Source organism: Galeopterus variegatus, unplaced genomic scaffold, assembly GCF_000696425.1.
Source record: "Galeopterus variegatus unplaced genomic scaffold, G_variegatus-3.0.2 Scaffold16228, whole genome shotgun sequence".
Classification (NCBI taxonomy): domain Eukaryota; kingdom Metazoa; phylum Chordata; class Mammalia; order Dermoptera; family Cynocephalidae; genus Galeopterus; species Galeopterus variegatus.
Window position 1 is genome coordinate 13,043 of NW_007742339.1, and position 9,000 is coordinate 22,042.

The window sequence follows — 9,000 nt, forward strand, 5'->3', positions numbered from 1 at the left end:
ACAGCACCTTGTAATTCTCAACACAAAAGTTTCTGGAAATAAACTAGACATTTGGGCCTAAAGCCTTAAGTCACAACATTTCTCATCAGGATGATTAATCTTTACAAAAAGGCAGGAAAACAAGACATAGTCACCCACTTTGACATTTTCATTCTTTGAAGAAAAAAAAATTCCAATCTAGTTCATGAACTGGAACCATCGTTTGTAAAAAGTATGCAATCCTTCAAGAGTATACTTTGATTATAAGATTAAGAAGATCATTATCTCTCTTATTCTTTGCATTGAGAAAACTATACTGACATTAAAAAGTCGTGCTAGCATAGTTTTACTTAGAAATCTGATAAACCTTTGCCCAAGAACCAGCCAACCTTTAATAACAAGGTTGCTTCATTTTTTCCTTTTCTGCTTAGTTGGAAAAAATATAAACAACAAAGTATAACATTAAAAAAAAACACACCCCATCCATTGATTTATACAGTATTCATTTCTGTGCAACCTTTCTATATCCAGTGATTGGAGAGTGGGAGTGTGTGTTTTTCTGGCAAGAGTTCCAGCACCCTGAGGCTGCTGTGAGCGTGCACGCGTGCTCAGGCACGTGGCGTGTGCCTGAGGAACAGAGTAAAAGCATCACCGTGGTCATGTGGAAAGAGAGAGAGGAAGGAGAGGTGTGAACAGGCAGGAAGAGGTTTTGCTGCAGGCTCAGGGAGCTTGCTGCTGGTTGTACTTAAAAGCTTTAACCTAAAAAAGTCAGGTCTGAGATGTTTCTTAAAGATGTGGGTTTGATGCCTTTCTCTCATTTTCTTGCCTCACTTTTGAACAGCTTAAGTGGGGAGTAAACCAGTCCTAACCTCGAGAAAGCCTTGCTCTAGGGAAAAGTCAGAATTAAATCAATGACTCAGATGAGATATGAGATGGAGGGAGTCATTCAAAGACAGATTGGGGCGAAGGCAGGGAGGGGATGTGGGCATGGGCAGGGCAAGTAGAGGGACAAGCACAGGAAAGCAAAGGGAGCCTGGCTCTGAGCAAATGGTCTGGAAACTAAGCTGGCAAAACAACCAATGTGCCCATCTGACATTAATTCAGTTACCTGTGTTATTTTTTCTATTCCCTGGAAGTTGTGCTTTTCAAAATGTTCTGCTATATTTAGGAAGGTATGACGTTCTAGATAGCAGCAATTACTGAGGACTATCAGAAGTCGCTGTTCCTAAAAATAAAACAAAGTTTTAGAGAACTACATTTATAGTAACAAACTGAGAATATACTAAATAACACTCATCATTTATTAAGTTTAATTATAATCTCTTGCTCTTTAACATCAATATCCAATCCTTTGCTTTTCTTGGCTGCTTCTTTACCAATATTAACATAGAGAAAAACATAATGCAATTATAAAATTCTACTAATTGTTCATTACTACATAATAACTACAGCATCAAATGTTTCTTATAAACTTTCACAGCTGTATTGAAAAACAGATTGATAAAACAGTTTACTAAAGCGAGATCAGCTGTTCTTCTTGTGAAAGGGATTCTACTTTATTGTTTATTCTACTTAACACTTTGTATACACAAAAAGGCTATACAAATGGATATTTTTAATAACTAATTACATAAAAGTGTAAAAATAATTAGAAAACAGTTTATAAATTTTTCATTACTTGGAAGAGAATTATACTGCCATACACCTGTATGATGAGCTCCTCTAAAAACTTAGACCTTTGGGAACTTTTTGTGTATGCAGGAGGATGACTAGGAATAGCTTCCCACTAAAGGGAGTGAAGGTCACTGTGGCCAGGGGCCTCCTCCAGAGAGAAAGGGCAGAACCCCACCTGCTTCTACATTCTCTAGGGTTCTATCCACCAAAAGTAATTTCTTACAAAAATAACCAAACCCAAATGCAGATGAGCACAATATCCTCTTACAATTCAGAAGAACTATTTTTGTAAATGAATTCCAGGAGCAGCCCCTGTCACTGCTGTGCTGGCCTGCCAAGATAGGGAAGTGTACCTGCAGGGGTGGGTGTGTGCCCTGCAGCAGCTGTGACTCCTCTGGGCCCCGGCTTGTGACCCCTTGCCTAAAACGAAGGCAAAAACCACTTCCCAGGAAAAGTTTTCACCCACACTTTGCTTACTCTTTCTGTACATAATCTGAACAGGTTACAGTAAAGTAATGCAATTTAGCAAATGTGGAGAAAGGTTCCTGGTTTTCGAGGTACATGAATCAAAGACGGACGACAACAGTCCCTGGACTCTGCTGCCAAGCATATCTTATATCTCCCAATGATTTCATTTAGCTCAATCGAATTTCGAAAAACATTCTCAGTTGCTTTATTTAAAATGTTCCTATCTTTATTTCTGGAAGAGTGTAGCCTATTCACTGCAGTTTTTGTTTACCAACAAATACAAGTAAAAGGCCGAGGAACTGTTACGGTACCTTCAAGTAAATGAAAGCTTGTTAATGACCCTGAATTAATCTGTGGATGGGATATAAGGTACAAAAAAGGTAAAAAGGGTTATATCATATGTAATATTCTTTCTCCATATTTTGTGGATAAGTGACAAGAAAAAACCTAGAAAGAAAGCAAAGAACAAGCACTGGAAGCTTGCCCAGGCACGGCCGAAGGGTGTGGCTACAGTCCCCTCTTGCCCCCACACCTGGTGTTACCACTCACCAGCCCGCATGAAGCACATACAGTCAAGGAAAGAGGATGTTTCATCAACCACACTGAACATGCAGTGTTCCTTACAAATCTCAACTGGTTCTCAGTTTTAAAGTCAATCCTAGTCACTTTTCCCTTCAAGAGTAAAACCTCCTCATCCACAGACATGAGCCTGCTGCGTCTTCTCTGCCCTTTGCTTGACTTTTCCCATTGTACTATGCATGGTCCTTCTTCAAAAATAGAAAAACTATTTGAGTGATTTAAAGTCTTACTCTTGGTAGGTGTATTTTTCTCAAATCTAACCAATAGACAAAATAAAAATGGGATGAACCACTGAACACCACTATCAAATCCTTAGACTTGGATGACTGATCAAAAGCTTAATAAGAACTCAGATGGAGATGCATATTTGAAACTAACAACTCGAAAAAAGCTGCCACTTCTGGGGTGACTCCGGCTGCTAGGTCAGCTGGATGGAACAACTAGTACTTTTCTTAGTGTTCTCATCTACTGCCAGGTCTTATAGTGCTTATAATTCACACATCTGTATCTAGATTTTTCTCCGGGGATCCAGATCTCATCACCGATAGATATCTCTACCTGAATGTTACCCATTCAACAAATCTGGTCCCAAACTCTATTTTTAATCTTTTTTTAGGACTTGTTTTCTTCCTGAATTCTCTGTCTCAGTGAATGGTACCATTCTGCACTTAGTCATCCAAATAATTGAACCCTGAATAAATTTTTAAACTACTTTGACTAAATTATACTTTTTTAATATACCAAGTCCCCTATTTAGTTATACTTATAACTGTAAAAATGAGGGCCGATCCCGTGGCGCACTCAGGAGAGTGCGGCGCGGGGAGTGCAGCAGCGCTCCTGCCACGGGTTCGGATCCTATATAGGAGTGGCCGGTGCGCTCACTGGCTGAGTGCGGTGCGAACGACGCCAAGCCAAGGGTTCCGATCCCCTTACTGGTCACAAAAAACCACAAAAAGAAAAATAAATAAATAAAAAAATAAAAATGACATAGGGTAAGAAAGCCAAGTCATGTTTTTTCTTGAGATATATACACACCCCCATCCATCCTTCAAACTCATGACAAACCAGACAGGGTTATTTTCTTTAAGAAAGCTGAGGTTATACATGTGATAATGTATGAATGTGAACCCTTCCTAAATACACATGTATGTTAAAATAAATGTGTGTGTGTGTGTACGTATTTGGTTTTGTCTTTGCTATGAAAACTGTGTTTAAATAAAATGTTATTAGGGAACTTAGAGAATAAAACAGGAAAGCAGAGCTTCTCTGGTTGAAGAGGCAAAAGCTGTCAGGGAGGTGGGTGCCCTAGTCCTATGCCTCCTCCATAGCTGGTCACAGCAACTTCTGAGCACCAGGAGATGACTAGGGCACGCATTTAACACTCGGGAACTGCACAGATGCAGAGAGTATGTGCAACTATTTAAGCTGCAACTCAACTAAAAGCAGGTTTTAAGCGTGGAATATATATAAATTATACTTTACTAAAATTTTCACACAACATAACATGGCCCCAAAGTACAGAGCAGTGTTTTACAGTACATGCTATAGCAATGATGCAGTAACATTTAAAGTAACTTAGATTAATTTATAAAAATTTATAGTCATTACAGAGTTTTAAAGCGACTTGTTTTACTTACTATTTATCATCTATCTTACTTACAGAGGTCAAGCTGAAGTCTTCATGGATACTTCCAAACAAATCAGGAGAAGAAACGTCAACAGAAAGACTAAATATAGACGCAAGTAAGAGAACAGTTAGAGCTAAAGCACTAAAATTTAAAAGCGCAATGAAATTTGACTTTAAAATGTTTTGGTTAAAAAAAAATCAAAAATTCCGTATAAGTTTTTTTATATTTAGCAAATAACAGCTCCAAGAAGGCACTATAAACTATTAACATGGGCCGTACAAAATTTGCTTTTGGGTCTTCCCAATACTGACTTAATTAAATTTTTTTTAAAAACTACCAGGGGAGAAAATGTCAAGTAATTCTAATCATACTATTATTAGTATATACTCACACAATTAAAACGTTCTTGTCTATAAGAATCTCCAGAGAGCTTTTTGAAGCATTTTCTTAGTAAACCACTTAGTGGTGAGTTGATTTGGGATATTAGTTGATAACCCACAAGTGACCAGAAACATAAAATTGGGGGGAGGGGAGGAGAGATCATAAATTAACTGGTTAATTTATAGATATAACAGAATCATAATAAAAATCTCAGTAGGATTTATCTTCTTTAAAGTTGACTAACCAATTTTAGAATTCATATGAAAGAATAAAATTATAAAAATATTAAATCATATTTCAAAAGAGAGAGGTAATAAAAGGATACCAATCTGAAAAACATTAGAACATAAACTAATGATGATTAAAACACCAACTGATATAAAATATATTTGAATGAATGGAACAGAAGATAAAATTCAGAAACACATTGCACTATATATTAAAATCCAATGATGGATGAAACAAATTATAACAAAATGCTGAAAAGACATTTAATCAATAACATCAGGGATATGATTAACAATACAAATTCCTGGTAGAATAATGAGCTAAACAAATTAAATCAAAGAAAATGGAGAAGAATTAAAAACTTATTAGGTCTAGTTTTATATACTAAAAAGCAAAAACCAATACCAGGAAATAGACAAACATGGAAAATTTCTCAAATTGTCAATTAAAGATTTAAGAGGAATTTATTTCAGTATTATCTGTGTCAGAGCATGAATCTTAGATGCACAGAAGTTACACATGCCAAGTATCATTCAAAAAGCTAGATTTTTTTTTAAAACGGCATTTTATAATGCTGTCACATAGACTAACATTATAAAAAAGTTATCACACGGATTTGTAATATCAATAGTAAGCACCTGTCTTCTGGAGCTCAAATAACTAAGCCTGACACATGGCATTTTATAATGCTGTCACATAGACTAACATTATAAAAAAGTTATCACATGGATTTGTAATATCAATAGTAAGCACCTGTCTTCTGGAGCTCAAATAACTAAGCCTGACACAGACTTAATTCTACCAACATGCAGTGCAACCCCCCTAACACCAGAATCGTGAAAGTAATCAACTTTTTACTTTATTATTTATAAAACTTGTTCTTTTGGACAATTAGTAAGCTAATTAGATGTTCAATTTGGTCAATTTGTCTCTAATAAGGCTAAGATGCGTTCAGAAAATAAATAAATTATGGAAAGAATATAGGCTGATGGAGTTTGGATGTCTTATCCCGTCCAAAACTCATGTGGGAATTTGATCTCCAATGTGGCAGTATCAAGAAGGAGAAAAAGGCCCTGAAGGCATTGCAGAAGCCTCTGGGGCCAACCCTTCCATTTCAGGCCCAAAGGCCAAGGGAGAGAGAATGGTCTTGGCAAACAGGCCCAAGTCACCCTCCATGGGCTTGCTGCCCAGGGCCACCTGGAGAAGCTGCTTCCAGCACCAGCACCCCAGCTGCTTTGGCTGCTCCAGCTGTGGCTAAATTGGCCCCAGGTGTGGCTGGACCTGCAGCTTTGGAAAATACAAGCTGGAAGTCTTGGCAGCGTCAACATGGTGTTAGGTCTGCAGGCTCATAGAATGCCAGAGCTGGGAAGGCTTGGGAGCCTCCACCCAGATTTCAAAGGATGTATGGAAAAGTCTGGGGGCCCAGGAAGGGATCTGTTGCAGGGGTGGAGTCACCGCAGACAGCCTTCGCTAGAGCAATGCCGATCAGAAATGTAAGGTCAGAGTTTCAGCAGAGAAACCCCAAAAGTGCCATGCCTAGTGGAGCCATGAGAGCAGGACCTCCATGGAGACCCCAGACTTAAGGAGCTACCAGAGTGGAACACCGGCTTGGAAAAGTTGCAGGCACCATTGCAGCCCACTGGGCTGCACCTGGCAGAGCTGTGGGAATGAGGCTGCCTGATGCTTTGGGGGCCCAGATGCTCAATTGTGCCCAGGATGCAGGACTTGAAGTCAAAGAACATTATTTTGGAGCTTTAAGACATAATGTCTGCCTTGCTGGGTTTCGGACTTGTTTGGGGCCTGTTTTTCCTTTCTTTTGGCCTTTTCCTCCCTTTTGGTATGGGAATGTGTACCCAATGACTGTTCCACCATTGAATCTTGGCAGTAGATAAATTTGATTTTGTTTTTCAGGTTCGCAGCTGGAAGGACTTTTGCTTTTGGTCTCAGATGAGACTTTGGACTTTGAACTTTTAAGTTGGTGCTGGAGCAAGCTAAGACTTTTGGGACCTTTTGGATAGAATGATTGTATTTTGTATGTGAGAGTGACATGAGTTTTGGGGGTCCAGGGGCGGAATGCTGGAGTTTGGATGTGTTGTCCCCTCCAAAACTCATGTGGAAATTTGATCTCCAGTGTGGCAGTGTTGGAAACTGATTGAGTCATGGGGTGGATCCCTCATGAATGGATTAATGCTCTCTCTGGGGGAGGGGGGATTAATGAGTGAGTTCTCGCTCTATTAGTTCCCATGAGAGCTTGTTGCTTAAAAAGACCTTGGCACCTCCTCTCTCTCTCTTGCTTCCTCTCCCACCATGTGATCTTCTTGTACCTGCCACCTTTCTGCCATGAGTAGAAGCAGCCTGAAGCCCATGCCAGATGCAGCTGTCCCAGAATCGTAAGCCAAATAAACCTCTTTTCCTTATAAATTACCCAGTCTCAGGTATTTCTGTTATAGCAACAAAAATGGACTAAAACATAGGCCATATTTAAAACTGTAACTGTAATGTGAAAAACTGGTCTCTCTTACTAAAGGACTTAGGATATATGAGAGGACTTCAAAAAGTTTGTGAAAAATGGAATCAGAAGCTGAAAATAAAAAACATAAACGTTATTTCTCAATATTAGCTCCATTAAGTTCAAGTGGTGATACCAGCCATTCAGTCCACCCCTAAAGAACTGAGGGTCCTGGGAATTTAGTCACATCAATGCAGTCTTTTTTACTTTTTTTTTTTTTTTTTTTTTTTTTCCTCCCATCAAATCTCTCACAAGATTGCCCTTGTTTGGTGAGAGGAATGAGCAGGAGCACTGTCGTGGTGGAGAAGGACTCTGGGGAAGCTTTTCCAGGTATTTTCCTGCTAAGCTTTGGCTAACTTTCTCAAAACACTCTCATGATATATGTAGATGCTATCCTTCTTTGACCCTCCAGAAAGTCAACAGGCAATATGCCTTGAGCATCCCAAAAAACTGTTGCCACGACCTTTGCTCTTGACCACTTTTGCTTTGACTGGATCACTTCCGCCTCTTAGTAGCCATTGCTTTGATTTTGATTTGTCTTCAGGATTGTACTGGTAAAGCCATGTTTCATCTTCTGTTACAGTTCTTCAAAGGAACACTTCACAATCTTGACCCCACTTGTTCAAAATCTACATTGAAAGTTCTGCTTTTGTCTGCAGCTGATCTGGGCACGACAGTTTTGGCACTCAGTGATCAGAAAGTTTGCTCAACTGTAATCTTTCAGTCAGAATTGTGTAAACTGCACCAGCTGAGATGCCTGTGGTGCTGGTCATTGTTTCTGCTGTGAATCATCAGTCCTCTTCAATTAGGGCATAAACAAGATTAACTTTTTCCTTGATAATTGATGTGGATAGTCAGCTGCTGCAGGCTTCATCTTCAATGTTGTCTCGTCCCTTCTTAAAATGAGTTATCCATTTATAAACTGATTTCCTTGGGACATTGTCCCCATAAAGTTGTTGTAAAGCATCAATGATTTCACCCAAGCTTTACCACAGATTTGATGTTCTCGCTTCAATTTTAATAGAATTCATGTTGCTCTGATAGTAGCTCTTTTCATACTGATGGCTTCTCCTTCTTTATGCCTCAAACTAGATCTTATTCAGACATGCTATAACAAGTCAGTACAAGTTTATTTCGGTGCAAAAAATTTTTGAAATCCATGCATACTTCTTTCATAATACACATTTTCCATGATCTTTCTGAAGATCCCTTGTAAGACCAAATATATAACTTGAGTCTATATTTTTAATTCTCCTAAATGCATCAATGAGATTAATTTCATTTTTACTTACTGTGTGGTATCTACATCTGCATCAGGCTTGGTGCTCAATTGTTCCAGACAGTATATAAAAACCTATGTCAAAAATATTAAGTTTTAGTGATATGAACGTTCAGATATTAATCTATTTGGACATTAAAAATAATTTTACATAAATTAAAGTAGAACTATATATCCCATAAGTGGTGGTGGTGGTGGTGGTGGAGTGTGTCTGTGTGTGTGTATTACACATGTGTATCCCATAACTGATAGAAAATACATATACTATCAATATA

General features: G+C 38.6%; 1 long non-coding RNA gene across 1 annotated transcript; it reads right to left on the reverse strand.

Annotated features, from left to right (window-relative positions):
- Window positions 1-1,089: 1,089 nt before the first annotated feature.
- On the reverse strand, window positions 1,090-8,805 carry LOC103582430. Its single transcript, XR_549753.1, has 3 exons — window positions 8,739-8,805; window positions 4,361-4,427; window positions 1,090-1,204 (listed from the first exon to the last, which is right to left on the reverse strand). It is a non-coding gene; the product is annotated as an uncharacterized LOC103582430 (long non-coding RNA).
- Window positions 8,806-9,000: the final 195 nt, after the last annotated feature.